Source organism: Danio rerio, chromosome 21 (assembly GCF_049306965.1).
Source record: "Danio rerio strain Tuebingen ecotype United States chromosome 21, GRCz12tu, whole genome shotgun sequence".
Classification (NCBI taxonomy): Eukaryota; Metazoa; Chordata; class Actinopteri; order Cypriniformes; family Danionidae; genus Danio; species Danio rerio.
Window position 1 is genome coordinate 48,337,966 of NC_133196.1, and position 20,979 is coordinate 48,358,944.

Consider the following 20,979-nt stretch of genomic DNA (forward strand, 5'->3'; position numbering starts at 1 on the left):
CCAACTCGCTGTGTAAAATAATAAGTGGTGGATTAAAACACAGTGCTTTAAACGTAACTCGCCCTCAGATCCTAATGTTAATGCTATTTCTGTTTATCCGGCATCACTGAACACCTTTGTATCTCTGTGCCGTGTTCAGTGCAGGTGGCCAACAGGAGGAGCGCGCCAACTGCTGGCATCAAGAAACACACCTGATGCATTTGTTTCTGCCCTGCCACCATCAAGAGGATGTAAAATAAAAAAAGGACAAATCATTAAAGGTTCATTTAAAAGCAAAGATTTCATTTTTAAAAATTAGATTTCAAGAGTTCACACTTAGCTGATGATTTACAAAGCTTATTTGGCATGCTGTCCCGGGAGAGAGCCCCGAGCTCAAGGGCTCCTCGAGCCCGGGGCTTCCTCCCGTTGGCAGAGCAAGAAGGGAGCCTGAGCTCGGTGGATCTCAGAACTCCCCTGCCGCTGTAGCTAAGGGAACGTAAGGAATTAGACCAGCTTGATTGTTAAGTATGTTGAATGTCTTTGGATGGTGGGAGGAAACCGGAGAGCCCGGGGAAAACCCACGCGGACACGGGAAGGACATACAAACTCCCCACAGAAACACTCACCGGTCCTATCGAAATAGGACCGGCAGTATTCTTGCTGTGTGGTTCACAGTGCTAACCACTGGACCGCCGTGCCGCCCAATTACAGGTAAAGGAGGAGAATAGGGGAGGAGGGGGGTTTCTTCCAAACGAAGATAAAGTGAACTGGAAACTTAGACTATTTATGGTGCCTTAGGGCTCATATGATTGGAAGATTAGTGATTAGCAAATGCGAGACTGGACGTGATAAATCATAAGCACGTGATCCTCTCGAAATTAGTTTATGAATAAACTTCACTTCAAGAGTTCACACTTAGCTGATGATTTACAAAGCTTATTTGGCATGCTGTCCCGGGAGAGAGCCCCGAGCTCAAGGGCTCCTCGAGCCCGGGGCTTCCTCCCGTTGGCAGAGCAAGAAGGGAGCCTGAGCTCGGTGGATCTCAGAACTCCCCAAAATGCAGAATTAATCGCTCGGGACAGCAGCCGCGTATTCGAAGAAAAAACCCCCCAAAAGGCAGGAAATTTAGAGCTATATCCGGCTGCTGGATATAATAGAAGAAAAGAGGTTAAATGCATGGGCATTAATTAGATAGGATTAATAAGGGTGAAAAGAGGACTCTAATAACTCTTGCTGGAGTTAGAGTTTGAAGGAACCCCTGCGGGGGTCATGGTTTTCGGGGTTAAGAAGGGGAGAATAGGTGGTTTGAAGCAGTGAAAGAGAACTTTGAGTGAATCTTGTGGGAGTTGGAGCTCTAAGTGACCCCTGCGGGGGCCAGAGTAGAGTGAAGGTATGGAGCAGAGAGTGGAGGAGAGTAGCTCTTACGAAAGATGGAGCTTTGTGAGAGTTTGAGTTTAGAGCAGCCTCTGCGGAGGTTAGAGCTTGAGGGTAGGGTGTAGATAGGAGTGACCTCTGCGGAGGTTAGAGCTTGAGGGTAGGGAGTAGATAGGAGCGACCTCTGCGGAGGTTTGAGCTTTAAGGTAGGGTGTAGATAGGAGCGACCTCTGCGGAGGTTTGAGCTTGAAGGTAGGGTGTAGATAGGAGCGACCTCTGCGGAGGTTTGAGCTTGAAAGTAGGGTGTAGATAGGAGTGACCTCTGCGGAGGTTTGAGCTTGAGGATAGGGTGTAGATAGGAGTGACCTCTGCGGAGGTTAGAGCTTGAGGGTAGGGAGTAGATAGGAGCGACCTCTGCGGAGGTTTGAGCTTGAAAGTAGGGTGTAGATAGGAGTGACCTCTGCGGAGGTTTGAGCTTGAGGATAGGGTGTAGATAGGAGTGACCTCTGCGGAGGTTAGAGCTTGAGGGTAGAGAGTAGATAGGAGCGACCTCTGCGGAGGTTTGAGCTTGAAGGTAGGGTGTAGATAGGAGTGACCTCTGCGGAGGTTTGAGCTTGAGGGTAGGGTGTAGATAGGAGCGACCTCTGCGGAGGTTTGAGCTTGAAGGTAGGGTGTAGATAGGAGTGACCTCTGCGGAGGTTTGAGCTTGAGGGTAGGGTGTAGATAGGAGTGACCTCTGCGGAGGTTTGAGCTTGAGGGTAGAGTGTAGATAGGAGTGACCTCTGCGGAGGTTTGAGCTTGAGGGTAGAGTGTAGATAGGAGTGACCTCTGCGGAGGTTTGAGCTTGAGGGTAGAGTGTAGCTAGGAGCGACCTCTGCGGAGGTTTGAGCTTGAAGGTAGGGTGTAGATAGGAGTGACCTCTGCGGAGGTTTGAGCTTGAGGGTAGGGTGTAGATAGGAGTGACCTCTGCGGAGGTTTGAGCTTGAGGGTAGAGTGTAGCTGGGAGGAGCAATGAGTGGAAGAGAGTAACTCTTATGAGAGTTGGAGCTTGAAGCGACCTCTGTGGAGGTCAGAGCTTGGGGGTAGAGTGTAGATAGGGGGAGATAGGTAGCAGTGAGTGGAAGAGAGTAACTCTTGTGAGAGTTGGAGCTCTGAGCGACCTTTGTGGAGGTCAGAGCTTGAGGGTAGATTGCGGATAGGAGGAGATAGATATCAGTGAGTGGGAAAGAGGATTTGGATAACTCTTGCGAGAGATTGGGGCTCGGAGCGACCCCTGTGGGGGTCAGAGCTAGAGGGTGAGTCATAAGGAGAAGAGAGGTAGTTGAAGTAGAGTGAAGAAGTTTTAGCTTGAGCGGACCCCTGCGGGGTTTGGAGCTTGGAGAAAGAGTCTAGGCGGAAAAAGAATAGGTAACATCGTGAAGAAGAAAGGACTGTGGCCGCTATGGCCGAATCCTGCGAGAGTTGGAGCTCAAGGGGGCCCCTTCGGGTGTCTGAAGAGTCTAGACAGTAGAAACAAGATCATTAGAGGTAGAGTGTAAAATAGATTAGTTGGGAGTGGAGTGTAGAGAAGAAAGGAACGAGAGGCTGAAAAGTAGGGTTATAAGGATAAAAGATTTGGAAAAGTTGGAAGAAGGGAACAAGCACAAATATAATACATATGTACAAACGCAGTAAATGCGCAAAGAACATGTGGATACAAACGTCTGCATCTGTAAATAGCTATTGGTGATTGCAGAAGATGCTAACTGCAATGGCCCTTGAGGGAGTCCTTGGCAAACATGTAAGGGTGCCATGGGTGGACAATTGGGCTTCTGCGGGGTTTGGTTTGGATGACTCTTGCGAGAGTCGAGGCTCTGTTAGACGCCTTTTTGAGTTGGAGCCGTGTGAGGAGGTGCTTGGGGGTTGGTTAAAGCCTGTTGGGCTTTCTTGAGGTGGTATTTACTGAGACGTATATAAGATTTGAAAACTTCAGAAGACCAGCGACCAAGGGTCTGGATCTGATGGTGTGAGAGCCCGTTGTAGTGGCTGCGCCAATTCTGAATGAGTGGCTGGAAAAGGGCTCTGGGAAAAAACCTGATAGGCGAAAGATTTCTTTAAGGTGTTTTTGAAACCAGAATCGAGATACTGGACGGTTAGCGTCATCAGTAAAAAGCGGGGCCAGTGGGTTAGCCTCTTGAGATTTTCTAGGCTAAGAGGGTTTGGAATGGGCGTGTAGGTGAAGGAATATTGAAAATGAGGATAGAGTGTCCTCTCTGGAATTAATCTGTTTTGCTTTGTTTGATAAGGAAAGAGATAGTTTCCCTGTCTTGCAAAGCTAGATCTGAGATGGTGGGGTGGAGTAGAGGGTTAAATTTGGATGTAACTGTTAATTCAGAACATTTAAGAAACCCCCCAAAAAATGCTAGATTGAACATAGCATCTAAGGTGCGGGCTGTATGGGAGGAAATGTAACCTTTACAGAGGGTGTAGATGCATGAGGTAAGGATTTTGAGTGTAATGGGTTGTCTAGCATGGTATGGAATTGTTTGAACGAATTCCATGCTGTGAGGTAGGCATTGAGGGTTCTGGGAGCTATTGCTTGTAGGATAAGAGATAGAGAAGTTTGATGAAGATTATGAAGTGGGTGGTTTATGGAAATATCGTTACTGAATAAGGAGGGACCGGCGTTGGGTGAGGGTCTGCTTCCGGGGCTAGTTGCCAGAATATCTGCAAAGAGAAATGAGAGAGAGAGAGAGAGTCAGCGATTTGGTTTTTGCAACCAGGTACATGTTCAGCAATCATGATAAATTGTTTTTTAGCAGATATCCAGATAAGGTGTCTTAAAAATGGCATAAGCGATTGGGAGTGGGAGCGTCCTTTGTTAATGCAATGCACTGTAGCTTCGTTATCGCAGTGAAAGAGAATGCTAGATGTAGACCATTCGTCCCCCCACGGGATGGCTGCTGCGATGATAGGGTAGAATTTGAAGAGGGCTGAAAAACATTGGTCTTTGGAATGGAATTACAATTGGGTTGGCCATGTTGAGACAAACCAGTGTCCTTTATATTAGCCACTGTAACCTATTGGAGGGGCAGCGTCTGTGTATGTGTTGATGTCAATAGGGGATGCAATCAAGTCGCTGTAGAAAAAGGAACAGCCGTTCCATTGCTTAAGGAAAGAGATCCATAAGCAAAGTTCATCGCGACTGGGTTTGGAGAGAAAAATTGTTTCTTCTAAACCATGAACTGTGGTGGATAATTGATGGAGGTGGGAAATGAAAGGAATAATGCGCATAGCGAAATTTAGATGGCCGAGAATTGGTAGGAGTTCTCGTTGTGTGCACATCTGTTTTTCAAGGAAAATTTGGGATAGAGAAATTATTCGATTGATTTTCTCTTTAGGAAGGGATGCTTGGAATTTATGCGAGTCTAGATTAATACCCAGAAATTCGATTGAAGTACTGGGTCCTTCCGAGATCAGCGAAAACCTGCTGGGTGATCGCTAGGTGTTTGGCTGGAGGAGATGACGGGGGGGAAATAAGAAAATCGTCTAGAAGGTGAATGAGGTATGGTATTTCGTAAATATTAGACAGAATCCAGCATAAAGCTTCTGACATTATGTCAAATATTTTTGGGCTGCTTTTGCATCCGAAAAATAGAATTGATTTCGCCAATAAATGCCAAAAGGTGCCAGAAGTCTGGGTGGATTGGCATGATTTTAAAGGTAGGGGAAATGTCTTCTTTGGCTAGCCAGGTGTTACGACTGGCTATCTTTATGAGAGAGATCTCTTGATCAATGTCGTAGTAGTTAAGTAAATATTCGTCCAATGGAATAGTGCTGTTAATGCTAGGAAAGGAGCAATTGTGTTGGGACGAAAGGTCGACTACAAGGCGTTTTTGCCAGAACATTTTTGAGTAGCGACACCAATGGGGCTAATGCGCGAGATATTAAAAGGAGGAGCCTTGGAGTTCCAATCATGAAGTTGTTGTCGATTTCTTTTTAATAAGATAATCGACGGTTTCAGGTTCGGAGGTTGCAGACTGCAGGTTAGGACAGATTGGATAAAGTGAAAAATGGAATGTATCCTTTGTGAAGAGGATGTGGAGTGTAATAGGTTGGATGAGGGTCAGCTTCTGGAGCCAGCAGTCATGATCTCTAAAATAGAAAAAACAAAGAGAATCAGAAATTAAATCTTTGCAAAATAATACAAGTATGGCAGACATGAAAATTGTTTTAGTTTATATCCATGCGAGGCATCTTAATAAGGGCATGGGCGGCTGTAAATGGAAGCGCTTTTGATAATGCATGGTCCGATGACTTCATTGATACGATGTGCAAGGATGGTAGGGGTGGGTGTTCGTCTCCTAACGGGATGACAGATGAATGGAGAGCTGAGGACATGGGATATGGCTAGTCTGGTTGTCCTGGAAAACTGGTACCCCTTGAAGACTGAGCATGTGAAGTGATAGTGAAGTTTAAATTTGTATTTATAACAGTCAAGTGGGAAGTTTGTTTCTTTGCCGTTTTCACATCCGACTGACTTGCTATATAATCTTATATGACGCTTGTAAATCAACACATGAGTCGCTGGCGTATTACAATTGGACTTCTGTGCTTGATGGCATAATGTTTTTCAATAGCTTGTTAATATATTTACTGGTTGGGTAATAATCTTTTCAGAAGTTAAATGTCAAATGGAATATATATATATATATTTTTTTTTTTTTTTAACTAAATTTACAAGCGTGTCTGGCCTATTCATTCATAAGGTCTTTGCAACAGAGTCAAGAGAGAGGGCGGGACCATCTCCAGTCTTTTAGCTCATTGGATGGAGACGCTTATCTTTACAGCTATTGGCTTAAGGAGTTTCAGTCAGGCCATGCAAAAGGTGCAAAAAGCCTGGCGGCCATTTTGTTGATCAAATTCAACATTGTGGCTGGAGCTGCTGCTCTGCTGAACACATTCCAGCAAACAATCTGTTAAACGATGGATAGCATGTGTACTGCTAGGAGAAGGTGAGGGTTCCGTTTTATTGCAATAGCTTTGGAGTTTGGCTTATATCTTGCTGGGAAATAAGGTTGAAGACACAGCAGATGCGTTGTGGAGGCTCTTTGAAGTGGAAGGTTTTGGTGTTGTTGTTTAAGCTGTTGATGAAATTGTTGGAGTTGTAGTTGTTTGAAATGGTAGCAATAGTAGTTGTTGTTGTTGTTGCTGTAGCTTGTATATTGTAGCTTGTAGATTAAAGCTTTTAGATTGTATATTGTAGATTGTAGCTTGAAGCTTTTGTAGCTTGTAGCACTTGTAGCTTTTGTAGTTGATGAGCAGAGCAGAGCGTTCTTCCAAATGAAGATCCTGAAGATTGTAGCTTGTTGCTGCTTTAGTTGTCCATGCTGGTTTAGAGTTGGTTCTTCAACGGAGCTAGCTACGGTGAAGCTGCTTCTTCCAAACGAAGATAAAGTGAACTGGAAACTTAGACTATTTATGGTGCCTTAGGGCTCATATGATTGGAAGATTAGTGATTAGCAAATGCGAGACTGGACGTGATAAATCATAAGCACGTGATCCTCTCGAAATTAGTTTATGAATAAACTTCACTTCTTATTGTTATAATATACACTGCAAAAAATGTTTTTCTTATTTAGATTTTTTGTCTTGTTTCAAGTCCAAATATCTAAATATTCTTTAATAAAGGAGAATTTTCTAGACAAGCAAAACATATTGTCTTGTTTTGAGAAATAATATGCCAAAATTAAGTGAGTTTTTTCTTAAAACAAGCAAAATAATCTGCCAATGGGGTCAGCAAAATAATCTTGTTTTTTCTTTTGACGTAAGATTATTTTGCTCACCCCATTGGCAGATTATTTTGCTTGTTTTAAGAAAAAACTCACTTAATATTGGCATATTATTTCTCAAAACAAGACAATATGTGTTGCTTCTCTAGAAAATTCTTCTTGATTTGAGATTTTTTAGACATTTGGACTCGAAACAAGACAAAAAATCTAAGTAAGAAAAGCATTTTTTGCAGTGTAGTGCCGCATAACCAGCTTGAACCAGCGACCCAGCGACCTTCTTGCTGTGAGGCGACAGCACTACCTGCTGCGCCACTGCTAGTCCCTTGATTCATCAGGGGTCACCACAGTGGAATGAACCACCCACTATTCCAGCAAATGTTTATCGCAGCGGATGCCTTTCCAGCTGCAACCCAGTACTAGTACACACCCATACACTCGCACATTTACACATACACTACGGCCAATATAGTTAATCAATTCCCCTATAGCGCATGTGATTGGACTGTGGGGGAAACCAGAGCACCTGGAGGAAACCCACGCCAACATGGAACCTTTATAAATAAATTTAAAAAAATAATATTTAGGTTTACTATTAAGTACAATAAAAACCTGTAATACTTATAATGGCACTCCACTTTAACTCAAGTATAAAGGAGTAACCTGCTGACTGTCATAACTCTGTCTGTTCACGTAGGGCTTTATCGATGACTCCACACAACAGTTTTCAAGATGCTTTTGGGAAACCAATCCTAACATCAATATCAGTTATGCCATCATTTTAATATGATCTACATGATGCTTTTGAGAAACGCAGCGCTGGAATGATTACAGCCCGTTTAGCTTATAACAGTAATGTGGCGTCTGTCGTCCCATGCAGCCTCCAAACTGGCCCAGTGTAACTAATGTGAGTGTAGCATATGTGCTGAATTCAATTGAGCTGTAGGTCACGTGTGGAGCAGTGCAGCATGGTGTTTGCTGGCGATGCGACAGTTTTAGCAGGTGAAGCCATTACCAGCACAGCGATACACACCTGCCTCCCACCGTCAGCAGAAGCCGGACACCGAGCGGGAATAAGGACACCAGTCGGAGAGACGTTTAGCATCTCACGAGGAGCGATAAACGCCTTGCTACTTAACAGCTAACATAGGGCCCGGGTGATGATTGTTTCGACTGTGTGCATGGACGCGTGACTGCTTTTGCACTGTTGATAAATGGGCCTGTGTGTGCTTGTGTACTGTACGTCACAGTGTTTGCTTTCACCCAAGTAAGATGTACAGCTGAAGTCAGAATTATTAGCCCCCCTGAATTATTAGCCCCCAAGTATATATTCACATTTATAAACATTTTATTTCCATTACTAATTTCTTATAAATTATTATTTTTTTTTATCTTTGCCATGATAATGTTTTACTATATACATATATTTATATAGTAATATATATATATATATATATATATATATATATATATATATATATATATATATATATATATATATATATATATATATATATATATAAATATATATTGTACTATAAAATGCTCACCTGCCACTTTATTAGGTACACCTGTCCAACTGCTTGGCAGCAACTCAATGTATTTAGGCATGTAGACATGGCCAAGACGATCTGCTGCAGTTCAAACTGAGCATCAGAATGGGGAAGAAAGGGGATTTAAGTGACTTTGAACGTGGCATGGTTGTTGGTGCCAGACAGGCTGCTCTGAGTATTTCAGAAACTGCTGATCTACTAGGATTTTCACGCACAACCATCTCTAGGGTTTACAGAGAATGCTCCGACAAAGAGGAAATATCCAGTGAGCGGCAGTTCTGTGGGTGCAAACGCCTTGTTGATGCCAGTGGTCAGAGGAGAATGGCCAGACTGGTTCCAGCTGATAGAAAGGAAACAGTAACTCAAATAAGCACTCGATACAACCGAGCTCTGCAGAAGAGCATCTCTGAACACACAACACGTCCAACCTTGAGGCGGACGGGCTACAGCAGCAGTAGAGCACACCGGGTGCCGCTCCTGTCAGCTAAGAACAGGAAACTGAGGCTACAATTCACACAGACTCACCAAAACTGGACAATAGAAGATTGGAGAAACGTTGCCTGCTCTGATGAGAATTTCTGCTGCAGCATTCGGATGGTCGGGTCAGAATTTGGCATCAACAACATGAAAGCATGGATCCATCCTGCCTTGTTTCAACGCCAAGTCGCACTTAAAGGAAATGAGAGTTGGCACTCTGATTGGTTTATTGCATGTTATGTCCAAAACACACCCAATATCTAAATAAGAGATTAAGGACAACCCTTTTAGACCATGCGCTTGGTACACTGACCGGTTTTACCATCCTTAAAGGGCACCTATGATGTTTTCTTTTTTTTTTTTTTTTACTTTTTTTATGTCCTAATATGGTAATGCTGTAGCTCAGTGGTTGTCAAGGCTGCTGGTTTAAGTTCCAGCTAGATCATTTGGCATTTCTGTGTGGAGTTCGCAGTGTTCATGTGGGTTTACTCAGTGTGCTCTGGTTTCTCCCCATAGTCCAAAGACATCCTGAACAAGCTAAATTGGCTGTAGTGTATGAGTGTGAATGCGAGAGTGTATGGCTGTTTCCCAGTGCACGGCATCTGCTGTGTAAAACATATGCTGGATAGGTTGGTGGTTCATTTCACTGTGGTGACCTCAGATAAATAAAGAGACTAATCTGAAGGAAATTTAATGAATGTCCTAATATGTGCTGTAAGCCATTCAATATAATTGGGAGTCCTAACTTTACCATAGTATGGTATGTATTTACTAAATCAGCACATTGGAATACATGGGGTTCATTCATTCATTTTCTTTTCGGCTTAGTCCTTTTATTAATCTGGGGTCGCCACAGCGGAATGAACCGCCAACTTATCTAGCATATGTTTTACGAAGTAGATGCTCTTCCAGCTGAAACCCATCTCTGGGAAACATCCATACCCTCAATCACGCTCATACACTACGGACAATTTAGCCTACCCAATTCACCTGTACCGCATGTCTTTGGACTGTGGGGGAACCCGCCCGGAAGAAACTACATGGGGTTTGTGTTCGGTGAAGTAGTAGAAGTACAAGAGTGTCCGAATCATCTGTTGTGCTTAACATTTAAAAGATGTCGGTGTTCTGTGGTTCAGATGAGTGCATTGAGTGTTGTCTCTAGTTTGTTTTGCGTGTGGATCTTGAACTCTGGATCCAAGCACGTCTGTCTTGTTTAGTTTTGGTTGGGTGTCAGGATCTCAGTGCTGATGTCGTGTCTTTAGTTGAGAACACATGGCATTGCCTGATGTTTTTTTTGCCAGTTGCCTTAGTCTGACGATGTGGCAGATTCAGGAAAAGCGGGGTTGAATTAGTGTCAGATAAACACAGAAATCTCAGTTGATTAACCCAAACCTTTGCTACTCAACTACAAATATGTGTCTGGGCCTCTTCAATGGAGGAAAAACTTATGATGAAAGCAGACAGACATCATACTGTGTTCTGACTGTAGTTTGATGGTGATTTCCATTCTTAATACCTACCCACTTGTTTGCAGTAAATGTAAATATTTATATTTTTATATATTACCACATTCTCACCCTGTTATTTACTTGTTTATTTTAGTTTTGGCTTCTGTTTTTGTCTTACCTGCGATCTGGAACTGTTCTTCGCCAGACTGCAACCCCATCGTCGCAATCAGTCTCTGCATCTCAAGTCTGTCAATGTACGTGACGAGCCATTGGACAAACTGGTAAAAAAGTTGTCCATACGATAATAAATAAATAAATAATTTAAGGCAACAGTCACCAAAACAGCTCAATTTGGATCAAAGCCTGAAAGGGTCAGTTTCAGAGAGATAAAAAAATATTACTTGCGTGTTATTTTGGCCTGAAATGTCACATACAGAGCTGCTGAGAATGCGGAAGTGATTTAAAGTAATGTCGCACGTCTCCGCAGTAAACTGCAGTAAAACAGAATATGGTCTAACGTAAAAAATACATGGCCAGCAGGGGGCAGTTATGTAACATAGTGAGCATAGTGAACTCATATAATGTAGCAGCCAGAGCACGTACGCTAAGCGGTGTGAAAGCTGCATTCTTTCTTGTGCTTTTTTCTGTCAGTATTGTTTTTAAAAAGATTTTACTAAGCCTAAGTGATCAACTGCGTATTTTTTAGCCTATTTATTTAGGCAGCTGTGTGTGTTATCTTAAACCCAAGCTTATTCTGAAAACGTAGCCCCGCGGACGTTTCTGGAGACCTCGATTTACGTGGCCAGAGGTAGGTATTGTTGCATTTAGTTTTTTCAAGCGAACACTATGGTGCGGTGTGACGCCGCTCCTCTTCGGGTTTGCTGGCAGGGCTGATGGCTCACCTCCTCCATGTGGAGGGCTTTCCTGCCGCAACCAGTTTGTCCGGTTAGCTCGTCGTGTTACGTCGACGGAGTAGAGGCCCGGAGGAAGAGGAGCCGGCCGCATTTTACGACCGGGTTCAAGTCCAGGGAATAATGCTTCCATAAATCAGGTAAGACAAAAAACAAAATCCAAAAAATAAAGCGAACGAGTTCATAACGGGGCGAGAATGCGGTGAAATCCGAAAACGCGGTCAAAATCGGATGGGGGATTTTCTTTTTTTGCACGGCTTTTATAAATCGTCGCTTGGGTTTAGGGAAGAAGGTGGAGAAGGAGGGTGGCCGAGGGTGGCCCAGTCAATCGTTCAGTCATTCATTCAGTCAGTCGGTTGCTTGACAGCGGCCTCCAGTGGCTTTTTTACGCAAGAACAGCGTGGGTGCGAACGGCGTGCGCGTGCTTGCGAAAACAAAAACTGCACAAATACATACCTCCCAGGACGTATTTTGCGGTTTCCAGAAACTTCCGCGGGGCAACGTTTGCAGAATGAGCCTGGGTTGGTTATCTTATACTATATAGTTTAACTGACTGTTAGCCTATTATAACCTAGTAGCTCTGAATATAATTCGAATGACAAATTCGCTTCCACGACCATGTCTTATTAACACTCATACAGATCCCCTATGGGCGAGGCAGTGGTGCAGTAGGTAGTGCTGTTGCCTCACAGCAATAAGGTTGCTAGGTCGCTGGTTCGAACCTCGGCTCAGCTGGCGTTTCTGTGTGGAGTTTGCATGTTCTCCCTGCGTTTGCGTGGGATTCCTCCGGGTGCTCCAGTTTCCCCCACAGTCCAATGACATGTGGTATGAGTGAATTGGGTAGGCTAAATTGTCCGTTTTGTGAATGTGTGTGTGGATGTTTCTCAGAGATGGGTTGTGGCTGGAAGGGCATCCGCTGCATAAAAACTTGCTGGATAATTTGGCGGTTCATTCCGTTGTGGCGACCCTGGATTAATACACTGCAAAAAATGCTTTTCTTGCTTAGATTTTTTTGTCTTATTTCTAGTCTAAATATCTAAAATTTCTTATATTAAGAAGAATTTTCTAGACAAGCAAAACAAATTGTCTTGATTTGAGAAATAAAATGCCAATATTAAGTGAGTTTTTCCTTAAAACAAACAAAATAATCTGCCAATGGGGTAAGCAAATTAATCTTGTTTTTTCTTTTGACGTAAGATTATTTTACTTACCCCATTGGCAGATTATTTTGCTTGTTTTAAGGAAAAACTCACTTATTATTGGCATATTATTTCTCAAAACAAGACTATATGTTTTGCTTGTCTGGAAAATTCTTCTTGATTTAGGAATTGTTAGATATTTGGACTAGAAACAAGACAAAAAATCTAAGTAAGAAAAGCATTTTTTGCAGTGTAAAGGCACTAAGCTGACAAGAAAATGAATGAATGAATGACAGATCCCCTTTAAGACAAACTATCCTTCAAAGAACACTCTGAGAGCTCTAGTTCCAACCACAGAAGTCCTGAATTCCTGAAAATGTGCTGGTAATGACAGAACTTTCATCCAAAGGTGGCTAACAGTGCTTTTGGGAAATGTACCCTAGAGCGATCTCTCTCACTGACAGACTGATGGCGATTCTACATGCTGAATCAGACAATCTGCCCACCAACGTGAGCCAAACTAGAGCCGATGTGTGAAAATCTTCAAAAACTAGCTGGACAAACACTCAACAAAGACCAGCCATCAGTGTATCACGGTCCTAGCGATCTCCATATCTGACACACTCCTTCAGCAAAACATTTGCAAGGTGTTAACAGAATTTTCACAATATTTGAAATAAATGCAACAACAACAGCAAAAGTGGGGCCATTGAATAAAATCTCAATGCTGACTTTCATTTCTATATGCTTTGTTTTCGTCAGAAATGAGAACTTGGGAATAGAAAAATGCATCACTGTCCTGCATTAATAAATTTTCCTCCGCCTTAGTGTCTTATTTATCAGAGGTTGCCACAACGGAATGAACCACCGACTATTCCAACATATGTTTTACACAGCGGATGCCCTTCCAGCTGCAACCCAGCGCTGGGAATCAACCATGCATGCTCACATTCACACAAACTCATACACTACGGCCATTTTTTCAATTCACTTATATACCGCATGTGTTAGGACTGTTGGGGGACTATTTAAATGTAATTCAGTGCCCAATAAGGTGCCACTACAACTGTAATTGTTTGGCGACTTCAGCAACCAGAGCGAGAGGTGGCAGTAACGCACCAAAAAGTTTGTTGTCGACCACCGTAAATTAGGAAGAAGAAAAAATTATTGTCATTCTTGCCATCATATTGATTTACTTTCATTGGCTAGACACCGGCCTCACAGCTCTGTGAGTGTCTGTGGCATTACTTATTGATCCGCGATTGTTACATTAAATGTAGCTTGTGGGGACGCTGCTGCGCTACATGACAAAAAATAGCTTTGTTTCTGAAAAGCTATTTGATTTAGAAAGTAGTGACGCTACCTCCACTACTGACAAATGTAGTTAAGCTAATAGCGTCACTACATAGATGTTTACATAAGATGTTGCCTGTAAGCTGATAAGAACTCGCGCGACAACACCGCTATTCAGTACGCGCGCGACAACACAGCTGATAAGAACTCGCGCGACAACACCGTTATTCAGTACGCGCGCGACAACACAGCTGATAAGAACTCGCGCGACAACACCGTTATTCAGTACGCGCGCGACAACACAGCTGATAAGAACTCGCGCGACAACACCGTTATTCAGTACGCGCGCGACAACACAGCTGATAAGAACTCGCGTGACAACACCGCTATTCAGTACGCGCGCGACAACACAGCTGATAAGAACTCGCGCGACAACACCGTTATTCAGTACGCGCGCGACAACACAGCTGATAAGAACTCGCGCGACAACACCGCTATTCAGTACGCACGCGGCAACACCGCTGATAAGAACTCGCGCGACAACACCGCTATTCAGTACGCGCGCGGCGACAACACCCGCTTTAGAGTTTTCCAGCTCTTTTGATCCCCGCTTCTAGCAGCACACTCCATTTCCGCATTACTGGATCTGTAACGACAACAGACCGCAAGGGATGATGGTCAAGCATGGGCTGATGGGAATTGTAGTTTCCGCTACCTCCCGTTCGCTTCATTCGCCTGAGCAAATTTTCTCAGAAGACCTATAGTTTTACCGAGTCATGCGACTACGGTAATATCGAAGAAAAATTAATATTGCGATATGACGGTATTTTCAATACCGTTACATCCCTACTTAGCTGACAATAATACTAGTTTCTGGCACCAAAGCGTCTTGTTGTCATATTTATTTTGCATTATTTGGTGATTTAATTGAACCAAACTAGCATAAGCTTGGTATTCCAGTTGATGCTAATTTGCCTTATGGTCAATGCAGTAAGAGGCGGTATTATCATTAGTAACGTTACTTATTGAGCACAAAAGTTCGTAACATACAAAAACGTAAACAACTAAATATTACCAATGAAATGTTCTGCCTTTGTGCTTTGTTTACCTTGTTTGCTCGTTACTACACCCGTAGACAGCGCTAAAGTCCAGCATCTTCACGTAGTAACACTGTTTTGACTAGTGCGGTTGAATGACATTTGTGCCGGGAGCACTGTACCAATATGGCGGCGCTATTGACGCATATTTAGGGTCCCTATGTGATATGTATTGTATATATCTATGGCATCATTACTACAACACTGCTACTGTTGCTACTATTGCTACTGCTAAAGCTCATTCTATTTCTGATGATGGGAATATACACAAGATGACTGCTGTGTTTAAATCAGACTTCTTGATCTATGCATATGTAGACAACAACCAGAGGCCTTACAGAGGCAGAAAGCTCCAGTGCATCCAATGGACCAGTCAAAACATGTCTTGTGTGCGCTGGAGGTAATTCGCTCTGCAACAGCACAGCCGGTGGTCGAGAGAGGTAAATACAGCTCCATCCAGCGTACAAAGAAGTGGATGAAGCCAACGAAAACAACATTTGCATGCTCAGGGGGGAAGGGTGGTGGTGGTGTGTGTGGGGGTCTGGAGGATTCATCCCTGGTGCTTATATCCTGAATAAATCATATAAAGAGGAGAGAGAATAGCACAGCGTTGTGGCATTGTGACGGAAATGTGAAAGGTGATAGAAATAAGGCATGTTAGTGGGAGACGGCAAGCATGAGCCTGTTTGACTTCAGCTTTTTGAAAGTGTTGCCATGGTGACCAGGAGCAAATCTCCCAAGCGTCGTCATCGGCATGACTCTTCGCGTGGAAACGGTGGGATAAAAATAGGCGCAGGACCGGAGAACAAAGGCCTATTTAAGAGGGAAGGAGAGGAAAAAACAGGCGCTGATGAAAAAGATGTCAGCCGTCTGCCTGCTGCTGGAGCGCGGATGTGCTGCGGAGAGGATGGGCCCACTTTTAAAATGGCGGCGCGGAGCTGTGATTGACAGGAGAGGCCGAGCGCTGGAGATCCCGGGTTAAAGATGCAGAGCTGTGGGCCAATCACTGATACATACAAAACCCTCGCCGGGAGATGGTATATGAGATCTGTTCACCTCTTTAGAGTTTACAGATCAGAGATGTACAGTTGAAGTCAGAATTATTAGCCTCCCTGTATATTTTTGTTTAAGCTTTTTCTTTTTCAACACATTTCTGAACGCAATATATTTAATAACTCATTTCTAATAACTCATTTCTTTTATTTTTGTCATGATGACAGTAGCTTACATAATATTTGACTAGATATTTTTCAAGATACTAATATTCTAATGCAATGGGCCCCAAAGTGTGGGTCTGGATCACGGGACAGGGGTTGGCTTGGTGATTTCGAAACGTCAAATACATTTTATTAGGCTATTAAAATTCATATATTTTATCCATAAACCACAGAATATAAAAATAGGACCACAGACATACTGTACACAGATCTCCAATATATAAAATATTGGACTTGATATTTTTCAAGATACTAGCATTCAGCTTAAAGAGACATTTAAAGGCTTCACTAGGATAAAGTTAGGATAATTATTCAAGTCATCGTATGACAGTGGTTTGTTCTGGAGGTTTTTCAATGCAAATATCGCTTATGGGGGCTAATAATATTGACCTTAAAATGTTTTTTAACTGCTTTTATTCGAGCCACAATAAAACAAATAAGACGGCCTTATAACTGATTTATTTTAATTTTGCCTTGATGACAGTAAATAATATTAGACTAGATATTTTTTCAAGACATTTCTATACAGCTAAAAGTGACATTTAAAGGGTTAACTAGGTTAATTAGGGTCACTAGGCAGGTTAGCGTAATTAGGCAAGTTATTGTATAACGATGATTTGTTCTGTAGACTATCGAGAAAAAAAATAGCTTAAAAGAGGTAATAATTTTGTCCTTAAAATAGAGTTTAGAAAATTAATAACTACTTTTACTCAAGCCAAAATAAACCAAATAAGACTTTCTCCAGAAGAAAAAAATATTATCAGACATACTGCGAAAAATTCCTGAATCTGTTCAACATCATTTGGAAAATATTTCGAGAAACAAAAATCAGAGGAGGGGAAATCAATTTGCCTTCAGCGGTATGTAATTATCATCTCGTTTCCCTCTGAAATGTGACCTGCTGTGTCTTTTAAGGACAGCGGGGCTCCTGATGTTGGGACGGTCCTGTGGGAAGGGTAGCGTGGCAGCTGGCCTGACTGTCAGGATGAGGGAAAAAAAAGGAAATGCAACCCCATCTGGACCTCTGGGTCTCACAGGGAATGTCGAAAAAATGCAGAAACCGGGAACTCCACACCTGAGCAACAGCTGGAGCAGAGGCACCGCTCGCCTGCGCTCTGTGCATGGGATAATAATGCAGTTAGTGCATGGTTTGGTATTTTTTAAAATAGATTTTATTAAATGCATATTTACCATTTTAGATGCAAACTTTGATTTTATTGAAGGAAAACAGGTGGTTCATTCTGCTGTGGCGACCCCAGATTGGTAGAGGGACTAAGCCGAAAAGAAAATGAATGAATGAATGATAACAAAGCAGTTTTTGACTGACAGACAATAAATCAATCAATAAATAAATGAACAAATAAATTAACAAATTAATGCATAAATAGATAATTGAATAAATTAATGAATATATAAATAATTAAATAAGTGACTGAATGAAGGAAGAGTTGTCTAAAGTGACTTTTATGAAATAAAGCTATTTAATTTACTAGATAATAACCTTATCATTAACATATAAAATCAAACTTCTGAACCTAATCAAACTATTTATTCATTTTATTCTTGGCCTAGTCCCTTTATTAATCTGGGATTGCCACAGCGGAATGAACCGGCAACTTATCCAGCATATGTTTTACACAGTGGATGCCCTTCCAGCTGCACTTGTCCAGCCACCGCGGACAATTTTAGCTTACCCAATTCCCCTATGGCGCATGTCTTTGGACTAGTGGGGGAAACCTGAGTACCCGGACAAAACCCACACCAACATGGGAGAACATGCAAATTCCACACAGAAAGCCAACTGGCCCAGCCGAGATTCAAACCAGCGCCTTCTTGCTGTGAGGTGACCGAGCTACTTACTGCGCCATTGCGTAGCCCCTAGTGCCTAATTTGTGAATTGCGAGATCCCGGACACACCTGCCAACACTCCTGTTATTCCTGGGAGTCTCCCTTATTTCAGACCCATCTCCCGTTTTGTTCTGTCTCCTGGAAAACTCATGAAACTCCAAAACCTGCATGTGTTTGGACTGTGGGGGAAACCGGAGCACCCGGAGGAAACCCACACAAAGACAGGGAGAACATGCAAACTCCACACAGAAACGTCAACTGAGCCGAGGTTCGAACCAGCGACCCTGCGACCTTCTTGCTACCTACTGCGCCACTGCCTCGCCCTAGAAACGATGTTATATATAATTAATAGAAAATTGTAGATATTTACTGGGGGCGTTCAGTTTCCCAGGAGCCCTAAGCGACTGATTACCGCACTTATTACTTAAAGGGCACCTATTATGCAATAATCACTTTTATAAGGGCCTTAAACACAATTGTGTGCCAGCAGTGTGTGAATATATACAGCTATTAATGGAACAATTTATATATTTAATTTTTTATCATCACACTTAATAAAATCAGTCAAGCTGAAACTCTTCAGAGGGTGTCATCAGAGGGGGAAAGCCCCGCCCACTAGTCACTATCCCTCCCTCATCTGCATAAGACATTAGTCTTGTGCTTCAATCTGCCACTATGCTGAGTTATAGGCATTTGTAGCCCTGCCCCGTTTTGAAGAGAGCACAGTCTCATTTGAATTTAAAGCGACAGTCACCAAAACGCCACAACTAGGATCAGGTGGGACTCCTTTTCAGCAATGGAGTTTCAAGCATTAGAATGGCCCACCTCAGTTCACGACTGACTACATTAAAATAAGGTAATTTATCACGTCTTTTTCAAGAAAACAGCTCCTTTAGAACTTAAAATGTTCAACAACCTTACCGTTTATGTCTTAACAATAAAAAAAAAAGAAAAAAAATGTTAAAAAAAAAAATTACTTATGTAAGGATTGAATACGGATCGACAACATCGTAACGCAACGTGCTGACTACTGGACCACAATGGCGCAGTTAAGGTGGTGTGGCCGGAATGATTATTACATCATCATTACCCTGCAGGCTGCATTTTGCTCATGGTTCTGCGAGACAATAAATGAGAAGAGCGGAGCTGCGGCAAAATAATCAATAAAAAGAGTGAGGCTATGGTCAAATAAAAAAATAAATAAATAAAAAAGTGCGACTGCTGAGAGTGCAAGCAGCTAGAAACACCGGCCCTCGCAGCCAAAAAAATGGACCGGCCCACCGGGAACTCTCCCGGTCCTCTCGATTGGCCAATCCAGGCCTGACTAGGATCAAAACCTGAGTCAGTTTCAGAGAGGTGTAAACATTATTAGTGTTATTTTCAGCTGAAACTTCACACACACACTAGAGCATGGGTGTCCACACTCGGTCCTGGAGGGTCGCTGTCCTGGAGAGTTTAGCTCCAACCCTAATCAAACACACCTGAACAAGCTAATCAAGCTCTTACTAGGTATACTAGAAACTTCCAGGGAGGTGTGTTGAAGCAAGTCGGAGCTAAGATCAGCAGGACACCGGCCCTCCAGGACCGACTTTGGACACCCCTGCACTACAGACTTATTTGACATCTTGTTAAAAGAGGCATCGTTTTCTCTGTCCCTGTTTCTCTGGTTCTCTGTGCTCCTGGAGCTCTTGATGCCGGAGCACTGCCACCTGCTGGACACCACATGAATGACAGCCTGCTGGGATGTGAACGGGAGCTGCAGTTCACATCATGTAGGCTGATTTCATTTTTATTTGGCTGTTTTCAGTGCTGTTTTGAGTCGAAGCGCTAGTCTGCGATCAGTTCATCATCGTGTCTTTTCTTTGCAGTGTATTTCTAGCAACTCTAGCTGTGTTTGTGATGTGTTATTAGGTAGTTCTGTGTTGTTACATTGCTTTATTATTGCTTTAATACTGATCTATGATTTGGATTTACTGTAAATGCTGACTACTGCAGGGTTAGCTGAATAGATAGCGCTTGTAGAAGATCTGTTCTCTTTAAAGATAGGGCTCGATTTACTGTGTTAATAACAGGGGATTTTACTGGTCTGTTGAATTGAATTACACATTTACAATGTGATTGCACCACTGCAGCATTTTCTGTGTGTGCGTATGTGTGTGTGTGTGTGTGTGTGTGTGTGTGTGTGTGTGTGTGTGTGTGTGTGTGTGTTGAATGCAGCTACTCTGGAAACTGTTTGATAATACATTTCAACACTTTACAGTAAGGTTGTATTAGTTCATGTATTTACTAACATAAACAGTTTATTTTCACTTATTTTTTATTAAAACTACTGTTTATTATGATTATTATGTTAATTATTATAATAAAAATTTATTATTATTATAATTATTATTATTATTATTATTATTGTTATTATTATTATTATTAATCTTGTTGTTGTTGTGATTATTATTATTTTTATTATTTTTTTTATTATTTTATTTATTATTTTATTTATTCATTTATTTATTTATTTTATCTTTACTATTATCGTTGTTGTTGTTGCTGTTGTTGTTGTTGTTGTTGTTGTTGTCGTCGTGGTAATGGTGACTATTATTATTTTTTATTATTGTTGTGATTATTATTATTATTATTACTATTATTATTATTATTATTAGTATTATTATTATTATTATAATTATTATTATCAGTATTATTATTCATTAACTAGCTAACTGATGATCTGAACAATACTGACTGTTGTAACTTTTAATTGTTTTGTAAATGTGTAAATAATATACAATATAAGCTTTTTGTACACACATACATTTTGCATGTGTACACACAACTTTTGTGCATATTATGTCTGTGTGTATTTATTTATAACGTTTCTTGC

At 42.0% G+C, this 20,979-nt stretch overlaps 1 protein-coding gene across 2 annotated transcripts in view; it reads left to right on the top strand.

The window, feature by feature from the left end:
* gpr34l (G protein-coupled receptor 34 like) overlaps nucleotides 1-19,508 on the top strand; it is a 219,521-nt gene extending 200,013 nt beyond the window's left edge. For both annotated transcript variants that reach the window (XM_073934478.1, XM_073934477.1), the window contains one exon: nucleotides 19,433-19,508. The gene's annotated coding sequence lies outside the window, so the exon portion shown is untranslated. The remainder of the gene's footprint in view (nucleotides 1-19,432) is intronic.
* Nucleotides 19,509-20,979: the final 1,471 nt, after the last annotated feature.